We start from the raw sequence: 19,940 nt of genomic DNA, 5'->3' as shown, positions 1-19,940 counted from the left end.
CTACAAGTCCCACAATGCATTGCAGGAGTCTGACAGCCACAGTCCTGATTCGTGAAAGGTAAATGCATTCTGGGACTTGTAGATCCTTAAAGTGGGATTGTCACCATAAAAATCAAATTTTAAGAGCAACTAGTCTGAGTGTATTAAGTGATAAAGATGCTAATCTTGCATTCAAAACTTTCAAATCTTTTTCTGCTGGTATGGTTTGGAGTTATCACATACTTTAGGAGCACTGGCCCTTTAATAGTCAGTGCCAAACAGTTGCATGCTGGGGGTTCTTTTCAGCTATAATATATTCCTCCTCTTCCATTTATTTCCCTGCCTAGCTGCCTATCTGAAACACGATCCCCTGCTCACTTGTTTTTACAAGCAAGGCTGAGGTGACTCAACTTTTTTTTTTCTTTTCTCCAATCGCTAAGGGCAGAAATGACATCAGGATTTAGCCTCCAACTGTGGGCAAAAGACATGGTCCCCACCAGGAACAGAATTCTCTTCATTTACTATTTAAAATTCACTGAAATCAAAAACGTGGACAGTACAATACATGCAAGTAGATATCTACTTATATATGTGTTTTCTTTCCCCTGGCATAGTATGGCTAATCCTCCTGCTTTAACAGCTGGAGAGCAAAAATTGCAGATCACTGACCTAGGGGAAAACTCAGGAGAAAAAGTGAATTGCATATGGCCCTATATTTCTTACAGATTATGTTTCAGAACAACGATCAAGCAGATACAGGAAAGCATTTGAGGACGTAACGTTCTCATGCCTGTTATTTCGGCGATCACAGACCACCGTCCTTTCCCGACGTAATAATTGGTGTGTGGCGAATTAGCTAAACTTTCCACAGCTGAAGATTTGACTGACCTTATCCTCCGAGCTCGTCATGTGTCTGCGGAGAGATAAACACTATTAAAAAAAACTTATCCCGGGCCATTGTGCCGCTCGGAACGTTGATGCGGATCGCCATGGCAACAACCGAGGCTGACATTGAGGGAAGGTGAGCGGCGAAGCGGTTGTACGCGTCATCCGGCCTCCACGCCTTGTAATCAACCTTCAAGCATTTATAGAACTAAATGACTCATTACTACCCGTGGTTGCAGCAAAATGATCAATAGGAAAGCGCCCGGACTGAACGAGAAACTGGATGCAGCTTGATGGAGGCGGCCAACTCGTTGCCTCACAGCAAAAACTTCAAACGGCGCTGGTTAAAATGAGGACAGTGGAAATCCACCTCTTAAAGCAAACAATGTGGTCCTTATAAGTGGAACCCCAGGCTGAAAGCTACAACACGTTTTTAAGAGGGGCTCTACAGCAGTACTCTGAGCATTACCCACTTCCCCACCACAGGTTTTTTTTCCCCCTTAAAGGACCACTGTTTGACACAGCTGTCCCCTCCAGAGGCAAGGGAAGTGATAGGCTGTCATAGGCTTGTGTGCTGAGTTGTGCGGCCCTGCAGCTAGGCCTTAAAGATGCAGTGGCCCAATTAGTAAAAAATGGCCTGCTCTTTAGGGGAGTTTAACACAGCGGCCCTCAAGTGATTAAAACAGAAGATTTATTGATACACTCCAAGGTTCTTCGCAACGCGCTTCGCAGGTATGACCCTGCTTCATCAGACAATGGGGTAGGAGTATATGGCAAATGCAGGTCTCAGTCTGGGCCGAACACTTGACCCAGCCTGAAACCAGCATTTGCCATATACTCCTAACCCCATTGCCTGATGAAGCAGGGTCATATCTGCGAAACCCGTTGCAAAGAACCTTGGAGTGCATCAATACATTTTCTATGTTTTAATTAAGCGTTAATATGTTTTTGTGTCTACTTGGAGGAGGTAAGTCCACCACTGCCTCCCAATGTTTTAAACGTATCTAATTTTACTCTTTTGGCGCCTCTGTTCACCTTGTATTATATGGAACGTTGTCAACCATGAATTAGGAGTTTGTCAGCGGGGGAGCTGTGCTTTCCAGGAAAGTTCTGATAAGACCTAATTATCTATGTAATTTGGCCTTGCTTAGCAGAGGAAGTTTGTCAGCTATAGCTGCTTGTGACATGGTGACAAATAGGTTTACTGATGTATTCGATTATAAAATATGCTGCATGCTGCACACAAGGGCTTTACGTTTTATGGCAGAAAGTATTTAATGTCCAACTGGACGCAAAACTGAAAAAACAAAACAACCCCCCATCCCCAGATGTGCTCGTCAGTGTACTCCGGCTCGCTTCCTGGCCCCTGCAGATTTAGCTGGTGAGAGGGTTACTCAGGAGTAAACATATGACCCCCAAGACAGGAAGAAAAATTAAGGCCAGGTTACATATTCCCAGTATTACAGCAGAGAAAATGTGGCTGAAGGAGGTGACAAGTGACAAGTAGCACTAATCACTACCCACCTCCTCCATACTGAGTTTTATGCATAAGGGAAGGCCAGGAGCTGGTGTCACACACTATGCTGGCCTGCTGTAGACTTTTACTTTATAGGAAGCGGGATTTCAAAACCCCACCTTTTGAGCAGGAAGTCAGCCAAGGCAGGGATCCTGTATCTGTACAGACAGGTGTAATGCTGCAGGCAAGAGCAGCTTTAAACAGCCAAAAACAGCAACATGAAAAGGCAATGGCAAATAATAGAGCTGAAACGCCACATTCCCGCAGCAGAACAAGGGCTTTATAAGCCCCAAATCCCGGGGCAAAGATCCACGACTTTCAAAGTCTTGAATTGTGCTGCCCGAGGAGGCAGAGCTTAGCACTGTAGCTCTGCCTCTACTGAAGTCAATCTGTGCGTGGATCTCCGCCTCTCCCCGCCCCTCTCAGTGAAGGAAGACTGAGAGGGGTGGGGAGAAGCTGTGATCGGCAGAGATTGACTCCAGTAGAGGCAGAGCTACAGAGCAAACCTCTGCCTCTTACAGGAAGCGCTCCCCGATTTTTGCCCCAGGGATTTGAGGGGTAATAAAACCTCATTCTGCCGCGGGAATGCAGCATTTCAACTCTACTCATACTACTTAAGATAGCCTGTAAAAAGAATTTATTTTGGCTTCAAACACTCTTTAAAGAGAACCAGAGGCAGAATATTTAAATCTTAATAGGACCCAGAGGCATGTCATGTGCACAATGACATGCCACTGTGTCCTACTGCCGCTGCCAGTCCCCCCCTCCCCCTGGGTCTGCTGTCCCCCCCCCCCCCCCCCCCCCTGAAAATATCGCCAGGCTAGACACAATCTGCCTGTCGCTAGCCGTTCTGTTTACCTGAGGCATGTCAGAAGTACTTCCTGGGTCGTGGCTTGGCTTCCAATTGGAGGAAGCTAGCAGAGGCGGGGAGCGGCGGGCGGAGCCTGTAATAGAGGTGGCAATGCGGAGGAGGCTGATTGACAAGCCTCAGGTTAACAGACGGCTAGCGACAAGATTGTCTCTAGCCTGGCGATATCATCGAGGGGACAGCAGACTCCGGGGGAGGGGGGACTGGCAGCAGTGACAGAAGGACACAAGCATGTCATTGTGCACATGGCATGCCTCTGGGTCCTATTAAGATTTAAATATTCCACCTCGGGTTCTCTTTAAACACGCCCACAATATATTTATAGTCGCAGCACAATTTTGTACTGGTTGGGCCTCCAATGTGTGCTTTACGAATTTAACAACTTCAATTTTAGGTTTATAGTTGGGCTTTAATAAATTAACCTGTTTATGAATTTATTACATGGACTGGTGTTCTTTGTTCATTAAAGTGAACCTTAAGTCAGAAAAAAAAATGAGTTTTTTTTCCACATTTTTTCCGCATTCCCGACTGTAATTAGCGCTATTGCGGGCCGCAACGCATACAAAAATATGCGGCATAATGCGGCAACGCGTATTTTTGTACGCGTTGCGGCCCGCAATAGCAATAATTACAGTTGGGAATGCGGAAAAAGCTACGCGTGGCCAGTCCTGTCGGGCCTGTCGGCAAAAACGGAACTAGCTGGCAGCAGGGGACCAGATGATTAGTGAGTGGCTGCGAGGGCACAGGACTGCTGCAGGGGGCTGGTAGAAGCCCCAGGTGAGTAAAACTCATTTTTTTTTTCTGGCTTAAGTGTCCCTTTAAAGCAAACCTGAAGCAAAAATAAACGTATGAGATAATGAATTGTATGTGTAGTACAGCTAAGAAATAGAACATCAGTAGCAAGAAAAAAAAAGTCTCATTTTGTTTTCCGGCACAGGAAGAGTTAAAAAAAAACACCTTCAATTGTTATCTTTGCAAAAGAGCTTCTCTGAGCTCTTGATCTAACTTGGTCAAATACAGTCCTGTTTTCTGAAGCACTTAAACAGCCAAGAAAGTGAGAGGCAGCTTGAGATAAGGTTTTACTGCAGGAAAGTTCAAAGGGGCATTAGCTCTGCTCTGTTTTATAGCTTAAAACACAGAGTATTAACCACTTAAGCCCTCGGTCGTTTTCACTTTATGCATCCGAGCAATGTTCACCTCCCATTCATTAGCCTATAACTTTATCACTACTTATCACAATGAACTGATCTATATCTTGTTTTTTCCGCCACCAATTAGGCTTTCTTTGGGGGTTACATTTTGCTAAGAGCCACTTTACTGTAAATGCATTTTAACAGGAAGAAAATTCATTATTTCTCAGTTTTCAGCCATTATAGTTTTAAAATAATACATGCCTCCATAATTAAAACTCACGTATTGCATTTGCCCATATGTCCCAGTTATTACACCGTTAAAATTATGTCCCTATCACAATGTATGGCGACATTATTTTATTTGGAAATACAGGTGCATTTTTTTCCGTTTTGCATCCATCACTATTTACAAGCTTATAATAAAAAAATAGAAATATTTCATCTTTAAATTGATACTTAAAAAGTTTAGACCCTTAGGTAAATATTTAGGTGTTTTTTGTTTTTTTTATTGTAATTTTTTTTTTTTTGTTATTAAACATTTTATTTGTGTATTTTTGGGAGGGTGGGATGTAAATAGTAATTTTTATTAGGTAAATATGTGTTGATTTTTTTTTTTTTTACATTTAAATGTAGTTTTACATTTTGGCCACAAGATGGCAGCCGTGAGTTTGTTTACATGACGTCACTCTAAGCGTAACATGTACGTTTAGAGGGATGTAGGGGACACAAGAACAAGAAAAAAGCGAGGCTTCTGAGAGAAGCCATCGCTTTTTCTGCAGGGGAGAGGACTCAATCATCGGGCACCATGGCCCGTTTGATTCATTCCTGGGCTAACAATCCACGGCCGGGAGCGCGCGTGCACGCGATTGGCCGCGGGAGCGCACATGGCCTCCTTAAGGCCCCGTTCACACTTGCGGTTCTCTGCCAAACGGACCGGATGACCTGACCGGATCCAGAACCACATCCACCTCCGACATACTGCCAACATCTCCAGCACGTTTAAAATCACTGCTGCTCCACTCCAAAATGCTTGCCCATGTGTCCCCATCCAAAATCGCCGCTTCAATACGCATAGGAAGTGGGGTAGAACATCCGGATTTTTAGCCAGTGTGTTGTGCGCTCTCCGGTTCTCATTGGTTTGTATTGGCCGGATGGTGCAGTCCGGCTCCGCTCCGGATACGGCTGCCGGAGGAGCCGGACCAAAAAATAGCGCATGTTGGGTCTTATGCCGGAGTCCGGATCCGGTCCGGACGAAACGGACGCATGTGAACGGACGCATAGGCTTTCATTGCTATGCTGTGCGTCCGTTCCGTCCGTTCTGCATGCGGGTCGGCTCCGGCACGGCGATTCCGGACGGCGACCGCTAATGTGAACCGGGCCTAAATGGTTAAGCTATAACAGAATGCTATTGCAGAATGATGAAATGTTATAAAACAAAAAGCTATATAACTGAAAATACAAATATGAGACTCTTTGCTACTAATGTTCTATTCGTTATCCGTACTACACACACAATTCATTATCTCATAAGTTTTCTTTTTTGGCTTTACGTTTGCTTTAAATTGTTTGGAACTAGAATGTGTTTTATACACCAAAGGCTGATTAACTTGACTTCAACTTTGCTTTATAATAATATTTAATTTGCAAATAATGTAAGAACCCATACTAGGAAACAAAAATATAAACCTTAACCAATAATACTACACTTCTCTTTGAAAAGAAGATAAGGGGCTTGATTCACAAAAACGTGCTACGTGTTCGCACGCCAGTGAAAAGCCGCTTAGCACATGCAAACTGGCTCTTCACGCATAAGAGTTTACGCGCGTAAAGTTTCGCGCGCAGCACTTCGCTTTGCATGCTAAGTGGTGTGCTAAGGAGACTTTGCACGCAAAGTCACGGCTTATCACATGAACGGAGCGTAGCGCACAGAACCGTACGCGCGCACCGCGTAACGCCGTACGTGCGCTAAAATAGCACACGAACAGCAACAGCTTTGCCCGTACAAACTACTTAGCACCCTAGTTTGCACATGCAAAGCCTTAGGGCTCATTTCCACTATCGCGAATTCGCATGCGTTTTTCGCATGCAAATTCGCATAGCAGTACAAGTGAATGGGACTGTTTCCACTTGTCAGGATTCCTTTGCGTTTTTCTGTGCAGAAAAAATTCGCATGGCAGAGCCATCAGAATTCGCATACCGCATACCGCTATGCGAATCGCATACAATGTATTTAATAGGAAATTCGCATGAGGTTTGGATATGCGAATTTTCATGCGAATTTTCATGCGAATTCGCATGGAAACAATGGAAAAGCACACCAGCACTGCCATGGTTAAATTCGCATACATCGCCATCCGTGCGAAATCGCGTGCGAATTCGCGTGAAAATTCGCATGGTCCCGCATGCGAATTTCGCATCCGCATGCGAATTTTTACCGCGGCGATTCGCACCGCACAAGTGGAAATGCAGCCTTAAGGCTGCATTTCCACTTGTGCGGTGCGAATCGCCGCGGTAAAAATTCGCATGCGGATGCAAATTTTGCATGCGGGTCCATGCAAATTTTCATGCAAATTCGCATGGATGACAATGTATGTGAATTTAACCATGGCAATGCTGGAGTGCTTTTCCATTGTTTCTATGCAGATTCGCATGCGAATTCGCATAACCAAACCTCATGCGAATTTCCTATTAAATAAATTGTATGCGATTTGCATAGCGGTATGCGAATTTTGATGGCTCTGCCGTGCAAATTTTTTCTGCACAGAAAAACGCAAAGGAATCCTGACAAGTGGAAACAGTCCCATTCACTTGTATCGCTATGCGAATTTGCATGCGAAAAACGCATGCGAATTCGCGATAGTGGAAATGGGCCCTTACATGTGCTAACTGAGTTAGCACTGGTTAGTGTATCAAGCCCAATGTGTTATCTGTTAAAGTGGACCTGACATTTCTTTGTTACAGCGGATACAAATCCTACAATAATTCTGCAGTGAGTCTACTTCCTGCCTTCATGGAAGCACAGCTAGGATTAACATCCTGTGTTTACAAATAAGCTGCTCTGCTGAGGCAGCCAGCGGACACAGCTGACAGATCAAATTACACTTGTGATTAGTCACAGATGAGATCAGGGGGGGGGGGGGGGGGACTAGACAGGCTAAACTCTCTAAATACACTCAGGGTACATTTCTCTATTTTTTTCTTCTGTCCTGGGCAAGAGTTCAGGTCCGCTTTAAACAACCCCAAGAACAGGTCACATTTTATGCTGATGCAACGGACGGTGAAAATATGAAATATTTTGCAATTATGTGGAGTACGAAAAAAAAAAAAAAAAAAAAAACTCACAAAAAGTACAGAAGTTCATCTTTGAGATGTTCTCGGCTAATTAAGCCACCAGCCCATTTGAATTAAGCTGTCTCTGGCAGAGAACAGAAAAGTGCTTTGCAGAGGATTTTCATTCCGTCTCTACAATCTGTGAACTCTAATCAGCCAAGCCAGCAACACGGTGAGCTGTAATTCAACAGATAATGCGAGGCGATGTCCCGCGGGAGCGCTGCTGAACCTGCATCCACCGGCGACCTACTTCTTGTTCCGTACAACCAACGCTCTCAAAAGATTAGATTTCATTGCTGATTTTTTTTTTTCAGTATCGTGCTGAGTTATGAAAGGCCGGGGGCGGGGCCTAGACATGCCGTACGGGTGCAGGAGAGGCGAGAAGGAAACAGGTCAATTAGTGCTTCCATCAGCACGAGATGTAACCAGAGCCAGCTTAATGGCAGGACACCATGTACAGAAGGCCAGGATACCAAACACCTGATTAAAGAGGATTTCTACAAGAACAAGCTGAACAAAACACACATTTTCAAAAAGAAACCGTGACCAAGAATTGAACTTCATCCCAATCAGCAGCTGATACCCCCTTTCCTATGAGAAATCTTTTCCTTTTCACAAACAGATCATCAGGGGGCGCTGTATGGCTGATATTGTGGTGAAACCCCTCCCACAGTGGGATGTCAGGACCATGATTCTGATATCCCACTATGGGAGCCTTATAGCATTGTGGGAAATAACAGCTGTTTACAGCGGTTTCCAACTGCCAAAAAAGCAAAGAGCATTTCCTTTCAGTGACATCACCTGCCAGTAGTAAAAATGTCACCATGTCATAAATGTCAGAATGTAAATCAGGGAGAGGAAAGTTTTTTTTTCAATGGGCAAACACTGACTAAATCATTTATACATAATTATTGTAAACATTAAGCACTTTTTTATTACATTATATTCACTGGAGCTTCTCTTTAAATCTAGTCCTCCTCAGAGGCCCCACTTCACCGAAATCCCACATTGTATCCATGCAGACACCTGCACTTCCGCCAGCGATATTACAGTGAAGCTACTGGTTGGGTCTCAACCAAGATAGCTTTGGTAGAAGAGCTATTGTGTCGTCAAAGTGCCCCGCCCATGAGCAGTGGCTAGGGCATGGCACATACTCAATCAATCCCTTCTTTTGTTGTCGTATAGGAGGGGCATGTCTTACACACAGTGTTAACAGATGTAGGGAGAGGGATTCCCCCCTCCCCTCATGATTTACTGGCCCATCACCCTGAGTCAGTGAAGTGTGAAAGGAATTTGATAACATTAACAAAGAGACAAGCAGTAAAACGTTTGCAGCAGTAGTTAGGAACGCTTCACAAACTATTCCAATCCCAGTAAAAAAAAAAAAAAAAAATGTTAATCAAGGATTCCATATCTGTTTTCTTTTAACCAGCTTAGCGGTATGGACGAGCTCAGCTCGACCATGACTGCCGCGCTGGATTGCTCTGGCCCTGGTCGACAGATTTTCATAATTTTTTTTAAAGATACGCAGCTAGCACTTTGCTAGCTGCGTGCCGCCGATGCGCCGCTACCCGCCGTGTAACAGCCCCCCCCCCCGAGACCCCGTGCCCAGCCTGGCCAATCAATGCCAGGCAGCGCTGAGGGGTGGATCGGGACTCCCTCTGACGCCACGACGTCGATGACGTCATCACGATCGTCGCCATGGCGACGATGGAAGACAAACAGGAAATCCCGTTCTGAACGGGATTTCCTGTTTGCTCCGATCGCCGGAGGCGATCGGAAGGGGTGGGGGATGACACTGCAGAGGCTATCATGTAGCTAGCGCTAAGCTAGCTACATGATTAAAAAAAAAAAAAAATTAAAAAATTGTGCTGCGCAGCCACCCTGGTGCAATCAATAGAACGCCTTACACAATACCAGTTGCCTGGCATCCTACTGATCTATTTGACTGCAGCAGTGTCTGAATCCCAAACTTGAAACAATACAATAATAATGGGGCCAATACAGTCATACTTGAGTCAGAGCACCTGATCTGCTGCATAGGTAGTGGATTGGGTCAATCTGATAATCCCTCTCTGCGATTGGGCATCTCAGGACCTGTGAGTTAGAGGGAGGACAGGAGCCTGATGGTGCAGTATCGTTAATATGGTTGAGTGCTTGTATTTGTGAGACAATATACTCACAATGTCGGGTTGCTATCCTGCAACCACCAAATGCGCGTGCGGAGAAAAAACGTCTCCGCTCGGTATCCCGGGTCCTTCTGGAGCTGGGCGGTCGCTCTCCTTCGTTATTCCTCTCTATCTGCTAGGATTGCAAATCTGAGGGGATTGTCACCTCACTTGGAGGTGTGTTACTAGACCGGATAGTGTTTTTCAGGAGGCGCCCTTGGAATATAGTAATGATATATGTACAGTATATAAGAAAAAATGAGGTGGCTTACCTCTGTATTCTTTTAAGGCCTCTTGCACACTACATGCGATTCTGATTTTTTTTTTTTTTATTCAATTACATTTTTGATTCCGATTAAAAAAAGTACTGCATCCTGCTATGTTTTTTAACTGTAATCAATAATCGGATTCCGATTAAAAATCGGAATCGTATGTAGTGTGCCAGAGGCCTTACGAACACCCCAGCTTTTAACTTAGCTGTAGGGATAGCTTTGGTTCTTGCATAAGTTGTGTGAAATAACTTGCACAAGAATTTGCATGCGAGTGTGCGGAGGGTTAGTTGAATAAACTTGTTGTTTTATTTGCCACACCTCCAGCACCTCCTCATTACATATTAAAATATTTAAATGTCCTAGCTTGACCCATTCAGGTTCCGTGGTTTTCACGAGAGAAATGTTCACCTCCTATTCATTAGCCTATAACTTTATCACTACTTATCACAATGAACTGATCTATATCTTGTTTTTTCCGCCACCAATTAGGCTTTCTTTGGGGGGTACATTTTGCTAAGAGCCACTTTACTATAAATGCATTTTAACAGGGAGAATAAGAAAAAAATGGAAAAATTCATTATTTCTCAGTTTTCAGCCATTATAGTTTTAAAATAATACATGCCTCCATAATTAAAACTCACGTATTGTATATGCCCATATGTCCCGGTTATTACACCGTTAAAATTATGTCCCTATCACAATGTATGGCGACAATATTTTATTTGGAAATAAAGGTGCATTTTTTCCATTTTGCATCTATCACTATTAACAAGTTTAAAATAAAAAAAAAATATAGAAATATTTCATCTTTACATTGATATTTAAAAAGTTTAGACCCTTAGGTAAATATTTACATGTTTGTTTGTTTTTTTATTGTAATGTTTTTTTTTTTATAGTAAACATTTTATTTGGGTAGTTTTGGGAGGGTGGGGGGTAAACAATAGATTTATAATGTAAATGTGTGTTCATTTTAATTTATTTTTATTTTCAGTTGTAGTATTACTTTTTGGCCACAAGATGGCAGCCATGAGTTTATTTACATGACGTCACTCTAAGCGTAACACACGCTTAGAGTGGCGTATCGGGGAGGGAACGGCCAGAAAAGGCGCAGCTTCTGAGAGAAGCTGTCGCTTTTTCAGCGGGGGAGAGGAATCAGTGATCGGGCACCATAGCCCGATACAATGATTCCCTGGCTACCGAATCCGCGGCCGGGAGTGCGCGTGCACGCGCGCGATCGGCCGCGGGGGCGTGCGGTAGCGCACATGGTTCCTGGACGTAGTTTCTACGTCCAGGAACCAAAATAGGTTGAGCTGAGGAGACTGGATTCTTTGTTTTTTCTTGTATTTGATCATTGTGGCTGGGATTTTATCCAGTGCGCTGCCCCCCTTCCCCTGTCTGGGACCATTGCCAGCATCCATACACCTTATGCTGGTCTGTGCATGGTACATATGAATGTATTTTGTTAGCTCCCTTGTGGGATTAGTTTGATGCACTATCTGTCCCAGCAGAGGACATTAGGATATGTGCTCCTGATCTTTAGATAGGCTTGCATCTCCTTTCTGAGAATTAGCCAAACTTCTGTTTAAGTGAGTGAAGATCTTCCACAGGAACAGAGACAACAAAACAGGATCCTTAAAGGGACCCTGAGCATTGTCCTAAGAAAGAAAACGGGACTTCCCTGGGGCTTCCTCCAGTCCACTGTCGCCCACGAGGTCCGCGGCATCCTCCTGGCCCCCTTCGCGGTCCTGCTGGCGGCTCCCGTAATGCGCCGACTTCAAGTGAAGTTGTGTGTACTCGCCCCCGCCGTGTGCCCATTGCGTCTTCATACCAGTCTTCTGATGTGTGTCACCAGGGCCAGATTTAGGCTAAGGCCACCTAGGCCATGGCCTAGGGCACCACAGGAGGAGGGGCACCAAAGCAGCAGACTAAACTGGTGCAGCATTTGCAACCTTGCAAATACTGCAATGCAGGGGGATCAGGCGAGCGCATGACTGCGTTACTCTGCGGCTAGGTGCCTGTGCTACAGCCACTTCGCTCTCGGTGTACGTTTGTATTGTGGCCGGCGGCTAGGGACTTGGGCAGCATTGGAGGTGGAAAGGAAGAGGAAGCTTCTGCACTGGAGACGAGCGGAGAAATGAGTGACACTGATGGTTGCTGCAGTGTGAAGGCGAGCTGGCTACCTATACTGAAAGGTGTGGGGTGGGAAAAGGAGAAATTAGTCATCTGCCTACCTATACTGGAGAGAAGGGGAAGGGGTCAACTGGCTACCTATACTGGGGGGGTCATCAGGCTACCTATACTAGAGGGAAGGGGGAGGGGTCATTCGCTACCTATACTGAAGGGGGGAGGCTGGTGACAGTGGCCTAGGGTGGTAAACAGTACAAATCCAGCCCCGTGACACACCTGACCTACGTTGAGTCACGTGACACATTGGGAGGAGGCTGCGGTAAAGCAGCCAGCAGCTACAAGAAGTGAACAGGTCCTGAGCCTGGAGCTCTGGCAAGTGCTGTTCGCTGCTCTGCATTTGCCAACCCTGCCTGTGCTGGATAACTCTACTGTGTATAGCCTTCCCATTGGTCAGGTTGAAATCCAATAACCTGTCAAAACATAACATTTTAAAATAGATCCTGCTATTGTTGTCTGACGAATGCTGCAGACATCTCCTGTGCTACGTTCTCTGATGCCAAACTACAGCTTGCAGCACTGCTAAAAGAATAGGTCAGAAAACTTCTCCTCTCACTAGATTTGCCTGGTTAGCACATGCTTTGGTTTTAATACGCCCTTCGAGCAGAGTGGTGACCCCGAGCTAGCTTCATTTCCCCCCCACCCGCCCTGTCATGCCCAAGCAGGTGGCATAAAAGAGGTCTTCTACAAAGCTGGGGGAGGTAGTCACGGCTACTCTCAGATGATCCAAAGGAGTTTTGGAAACAGGCACACAACCTGTGTGCTCAGCATCATGGGTTCTGAAAGAAGGTATCTGTGCTTTATTTATCCCTGCAGATACGGCTTATTTCAATGGCGGACAGGGGAAAAAGCATGCATCCATGGAAACGATTTTAAATGGCATAATGTAAACAGTGTTAAAGTGCGCCTGAGGCGACGTGACATGATGAGATTATCACGTGAATGTATAGTGCAAAACATTAATAATCAGGCTGTTTTTTTATTTTGTTGCATAAAAGAGTTAATTTTAAGGCATGCAAGTGGCAGCCTTGTTGGAACCTTGTTGGGAATAAACTAAACATCACTGATAAGCATATTACAGCCATAAAAGTTTTCATGGCAGAATAAAACTTCTGGGGGCATGGAGAGATAAAATACAGTGGTGTGAAAAACTATTTGCCCCCTTCCTGATTTCTTATTCTTTTGCATGTTTGTCACACTTAAATGTTTCTGCTCATCAAAAACCGTTAACTATTAGTCAAAGGTAACATAATTGAACACAAAATGCAGTTTTAAATGATGGTTTTTATTATTTAGTGAAAAAAAACCTCCAAATCTACATGGCCCTGTGTGAAAAAGTGATTGCCCCCCTTGTTAAAAAAAATAACTTAACTGTGGTTTATCACACCTTAGTTCAGTTTCTGTAGTCACCCCCAGGCCTGCTTACTGCCACACCTGTTTCAATCAAGAAATCACTTAAATAGGAGCGATCTGACACAGAGAAGTAGACCAAAAGCACCTCAAAAGCTAGACATCATGCCAAGATCCATAGAAATTCAGGAACAAATGAGAACAAAGTACTGTAATTGAGATCTATCAGTCTGATAAAGGTTATAAAGCCATTTCTAAAGCTTTGGGACTCCAGCGAACCACAGTGAGAGCCATTATCCACAAATGGCAAAAACATGGAACAGTGATGAACCTTCCCAGGAGTGGCTGGCCGACCAAAATTACCCCAAGAGCACAGAGAAAACTCATCCGAGAGGCCACAAAAGACCCCAGGACAACATCTAAAGAACTGCAGGCCTCACTTGCCTCAATTAAGGTCATTGTTCACGACTCCAACATAAGAAAGAGACTGGGCAAAAACGGTCTGCATGGCAGATATCCAAGGCGCAAACCACTTTTAAGCAAAAAGAACATTAAGGCTCGTCTCAATTTTGCTAAAAAAACATCTCAATGATTGGCAAGACTTTTGGGAAAATACCTTGTGGACCGACGAGACAAAAGTTGAACTTTTTGGAAGGTGCGTGTCCTGTTACATCTGGCGTAGAAGTAACACAGCATTTCAGCAAAAGAACATCATACCAACAGTAAAATATAGTGGTGGTAGTGTGATGGTCTGGGGTTGTTTTGCTGCTTCAGGACCTGGAAGGCTTGCTGTGATAGATGGAACCATGAATTCTACTGTCTACCAAAAAATCCTGAAGGAGAATGTCCGGCCATCTGTTCGTCAACTCAAGCTGAAGCGATCTTGGGTGCTGCAGCAGGACAATGACCCAAAACACACCAGCAAATCCACCTCTGAATGGCTGAAGAAAAACAAAATGAAGACTTTGGAGTGGCCTAGTCAAAGTCCTGACCTGAATCCTATTGAGATGTTGTGGCATGACCTCAAAAAGGCAGTTCATGCTAGAAAACCCTCAAATAAAGCTGAATTACAACAATTCTGCAAAGATGAGTGGGCCAAAATTCCTCCAGAGCGCTGTAAAAGACTTGTTGCAAGTTATCGCAAACGCTTGATTGCAGTCATTGCTGCTAAGGGTGGCCCAACCAGTTATTAGGTTCAGGGGGCAATTTCTTTTTCACACAGGGCCATGTAGGTTTTGAGTTATTTTTCTCACTAAATAATAAAAACCATAATTTAAAACTGCATTTTGTGTTCAATTATGTTATCTTTGACTAATAGTTAACGGTTTTTGATGAGCATAAACATTTAAGTGTGACAAACATGCAAAAAAATAAGAAATCAGGAAGGGGGCAAATAGTTTTTCACACCACTGTACATGAACTACTGACCTTTTTCTAACTCTGGAGAACTTAAAAAGTCTCAAGCCAAGATGAAAACAAAAAACAGATACTCACCTAAGAAGGGGTGAAAGCTCTGGTCCTATAGAGCCTCTCCAGTCTCCTCCCATTCTCTGCGTTCCCCCGCAGGATACCCCGTTAGCAGTTCACAACCAATCTGGCCGTGGACTGCTCTCCTCCGGGTTGGGGAGAGTACGGCAGCCTTTGGAAGCACTTGGGTTTCCGAAGACAGGCCTGCTCCATACTGCGCACGCAAGAGCACAAAAGGCGTATATAGACTGCCGAAGTCTCCTGTGGCGGGAGATTCAAACTGTGGAGCCTGCGGGGGAACGAAGACACAAGGAGGAGAAAGGGAGGGCTCTATAGGACCCAGAGCCTTCCCTCTACTTAGGTTAGTATCTGTTTTTTATTTTCATCCTGGCTTCAGATTCACTTGAACTACTCTAAGACTGCTGCACGCCAATGGGCAGCCCCAGGACCGCCTAACGCCAATTGGCGTCAAGTCCTGGGGCTGCAGTTTGCAGCCTGCGTGCGCCTCTCCTGTTCAGGGGGCGGAGCTCCTCCCCCGCCTTTGGGAGACTGTTGGACAGCGAAACCCCCGTCTAATTACATGAACAGTGCTGCGATCAGCAGCAGAGCTGTACTGGGGGACAAGAGAGTGATCGGCTCTCATAGGGTGAAGCCTATGAGAGCTGATCGCCGTGATTGGCTGCCTGCAGGGAGGGAGAGTGGGATATATATATATAAATTTATTAAAAAAAAGAAACAAATATTGCAGTGGCCATTATAGTAAACAGTTTACCACTGTGGCCCTCAAGTGGTTAAAAGGCTGCCACTGGTTAGAGACAGTAAAACATTCAGCCTACTTTGCAACGGTTTAAATATAAAAGAAAAGCCTGGAATACTTGAAAAAAGTTATTTTTAGGAGTAGGAGGATAAATATAATTGTTTATCTCATCAGTTTATTTTCACCTCGGGTTTACTTTAAGGGGTATTACAAGTAAACAGTAGTGAGTGGATAGGCGCAGGTGTGCCTGATTGTATAATAATGACAGTGACATTATTACTTTCCTAACACCTCATTTCCAGCCCAGCCGCTTCTCTGTCACTCATTGTGACCTCAATGACCCCTCCTGGGCTCATCATCTCATTATGGCAAACAAATGGAACACTTCATGGCATGGGGGGCTTCCCTGCTGGGAAACCATAATGGAAAGCCCACTAGGATGGACACAGATGTATACAACAAATACACAACAATGTATGAGAATAAAATGTATGAATATATATACAGTGTGTGTATGTATGTATGTATGTATGTATGTATGTATGTATGTATGTATGTGTATATGTATATGTATATGTATATATATATATATATATATATATATATATATATATATATATATATATATATATATATATATATATATATCTATATCAGTGACCTTAACCCCTTTAAAAACAGTCTCCAGGTCTGTCATCACCGCATGTACACACATGCCCGTCACGCTCACACAATGCCTGTCGTGCGCATATGCCCACGCCCAGCCACTTTCCTGCTCCTGTCCCAATAGCTGTCCGTGCGGCACATGCGCAGTAGCGCACACACACGGACATGGGATGCAGACACACTTAGGTTTTATTAGGTAGGATATATGCATACAGATTTACACATTCATAATATACAATATATATATTATATATATATATATATATATATATATATATGCATTGGCAGGGGGTTGGTTAGGGTTAGGCATCAACTGGGGGGGGGGGGGGGGCATTGGAGTGTGGTGGTTAGAATTAGACATTGGCAGAGGGTTGGTTAGGGTTAGACATCGGTAGGGGGTTGGTTAGGGTTAGACATCGGTAGGGGGTTGGTTAGGGTTAGACATCGGTAGGGGGTTGGTTAGGGTTAGACATCGGTAGGGGGTTGGTTAGGGTTAGACATCGGTAGGGGGTGGTTAGACATCGGTAGGGGGTGGTTAGGGTTAGACATCGGTAGGGGGTTGGTTAGGGTTAGACATCGGTAGGGGGTTGGTTAGGGTTAGACATCGGTAGGGGGTTGGTTAGGGTTAGACATCGGTAGGGGGTGGTTAGGGTTAGACATCGGTAGGGGGTTGGTTAGGGTTAGACATCGGTAGGGGGTTGGTTAGGGTTAGACATCGGTAGGGGGTTGGTTAGGGTTAGACATCGGTAGGGGGTTGGTTAGGGTTAGACATCGGTAGGGGGTTGGTTAGGGCTAGACATCGGTAGGGGGTTGGTTAGGGTTAGACATCGGTAGGGGGTTGGTTAGGGTTAGACATCGGTAGGGGGTTGGTTAGGGTTAGACATCGGTAGGGGGTTGGTTAGGGTTAGACATCGGTAGGGGGTTGGTTAGGGTTAGACATCGGCAGGGGGTGGTTAGGTGGTTAGACATCGGTAGGGGGTGGTTAGGGTTAGACATCGGTAGGGGGTTGGTTAGGGTTAGACATAGGTAGGGGGTTGGTTAGGGTTAGACATCGGTAGGGGGTTGGTTAGGGTTAGACATCGGTGGGGGGTTGGTTAGGGTTAGACATCGGTAGGGGGTTGGTTAGGGTTAGACATCGGTAGGGGGTGGTTAGGGTTAGACATCGGTAGGGGGTTGGTTAGGGTTAGACATCGGTAGGGGGTTGGTTAGGGTTAGACATCGGTAGGGGGTTGGTTAGGGTTAGACATCGGTAGGGGGTGGTTAGGGTTAGACATCGGTAGGGGGTTGGTTAGGGTTAGACATCGGTAGGGGGTTGGTTAGGGTTAGACATCGGTAGGGGGTTGGTTAGGGTTAGACATCGGTAGGGGGTTGGTTAGGGTTAGACATCGGTAGGGGGTTGGTTAGGGCTAGACATCGGTAGGGGGTTGGTTAGGGTTAGACATCGGTAGGGGGTTGGTTAGGGTTAGACATCGGTAGGGGGTTGGTTAGGGTTAGACATCGGTAGGGGGTTGGTTAGGGTTAGACATCGGTAGGGGGTTGGTTAGGGTTAGACATCGGCAGGGGGTGGTTAGGTGGTTAGACATCGGTAGGGGGTGGTTAGGGTTAGACATCGGTAGGGGGTTGGTTAGGGTTAGACATAGGTAGGGGGTTGGTTAGGGTTAGACATCGGTAGGGGGTTGGTTAGGGTTAGACATCGGTGGGGGGTTGGTTAGGGTTAGACATCGGTAGGGGGTTGGTTAGGGTTAGACATCGGTAGGGGGTGGTTAGGGTTAGACATCGGTAGGGGGTTGGTTAGGGTTAGACATCGGTAGGGGGTTGGTTAGGGTTAGACATCGGTAGGGGGTTGGTTAGGGTTAGACATCGGTAGGGGGTGGTTAGGGTTAGACATCGGTAGGGGGTTGGTTAGGGTTAGACATCGGTAGGGGGTTGGTTAGGGTTAGACATCGGTAGGGGGTTGGTTAGGGTTAGACATCGGTAGGGGGTTGGTTAGGGTTAGACATCGGTAGGGGGTTGGTTAGGGTTAGACATCGGTAGGGGGTTGGTTAGGGTTAGACATCGGTAGGGGGTTGGTTAGGGTTAGACATCGGTAGGGGGTTGGTTAGGGTTAGACATCGGTAGGGGGTTGGTTAGGGTTAGACATCGGTAGGGGGTGGTTAGGGTTAGACATCGGTAGGGGGTTGGTTAGGGTTAGACATCGGTAGGGGGTTGGTTAGGGTTAGACATCGGTAGGGGGTTGGTTAGGGTTAGACATCGGTAGGGGGTTGGTTAGGGTTAGACATCGGTAGGGGGTTGGTTAGGGTTAGACATCGGTAGGGGGTTGGTTAGGGTTAGACATCGGTAGGGGGTTGGTTAGGGTTAGACATCGGTAGGGGGTGGTTAGGTGTTTAGACATCGGTAGGGGGTGGTTAGGGTTAGACATCGGTAGGGGGGTTGGTTAGGGTTAGACATCGGTAGGGGGTTGGTTAGGGTTAGACATCGGTAGGGGGTTGGTTAGGGTTAGACATCGGTAGGGGGTTGGTTAGGGTTAGACATCGGTAGGGGGTTGGTTAGGGTTAGACATCGGTAGGGGGTTGGTTAGGGTTAGACATCGGTAGGGGGTTGGTTAGGGTTAGGCATCGGTAGGGGGTTGGTTAGGGTTAGGCATCGGTAGGGGGTTGGTTAGGGTTAGACATCGGTAGGGGGTTGGTTAGGGTTAGACATCGGTAGGGGGTTGGTTAGGGTTAGACATCGGTAGGGGGTTGGTTAGGGTTAGACATCGGTAGGGGGTTGGTTAGGGTTAGACATCGGTAGGGGGTTGGTTAGGGTTAGACATCGGTAGGGGGTGGTTAGGTGTTTAGACATCGGTAGGGGGTGGTTAGGGTTAGACATCGGTAGGGGGTTGGTTAGGGTTAGACATCGGTAGGGGGTTGGTTAGGGTTAGACATCGGTAGGGGGTTGGTTAGGGTTAGACATCGGTAGGGGGTTGGTTAGGGTTAGACATCGGTAGGGGGTTGGTTAGGGTTAGACATCGGTAGGGGGTTGGTTAGGGTTAGACATCGGTAGGGGGTTGGTTAGGGTTAGGCATCGGTAGGGGGTTGGTTAGGGTTAGGCATCGGTAGGGGGTTGGTTAGGGTTAGACATCGGTAGGGGGTGGTTAGGTGGTTAGTTGTAGAAAAATATCGGTGCCATTGTCTGTCTTTTTGTGCAATAATCGAATAACAGTCTGAAAAACTGACCAGTTGAGCCTTATGAAGGTAAGCCAACACTTACCTTCTTTTTAATCTGCTTATTTATTTATTTTTTACCCTTTTGGGAGTCTTTAGCAGTTGTTTGTTTTCCTACGTTATTGCCCCTGTTGGAGGGTTGAACTTTATGCTTTGACCATA

At 45.6% G+C, this 19,940-nt stretch overlaps 1 protein-coding gene across 4 annotated transcripts in view; it reads right to left on the bottom strand.

Moving 5' to 3' along the window:
- The window catches only part of STXBP4 (syntaxin binding protein 4), a 190,140-nt gene that overhangs the window by 66,488 nt on the left and 103,712 nt on the right, over nucleotides 1-19,940 (bottom strand). The window lies entirely within an intron of this gene.

The sequence above is a fragment of the Hyperolius riggenbachi genome, chromosome 12, assembly GCF_040937935.1.
Source record: "Hyperolius riggenbachi isolate aHypRig1 chromosome 12, aHypRig1.pri, whole genome shotgun sequence".
Lineage (NCBI taxonomy): Eukaryota > Metazoa > Chordata > Amphibia > Anura > Hyperoliidae > Hyperolius > Hyperolius riggenbachi.
This window is presented reverse-complemented; position numbering and strand designations above follow the sequence as displayed.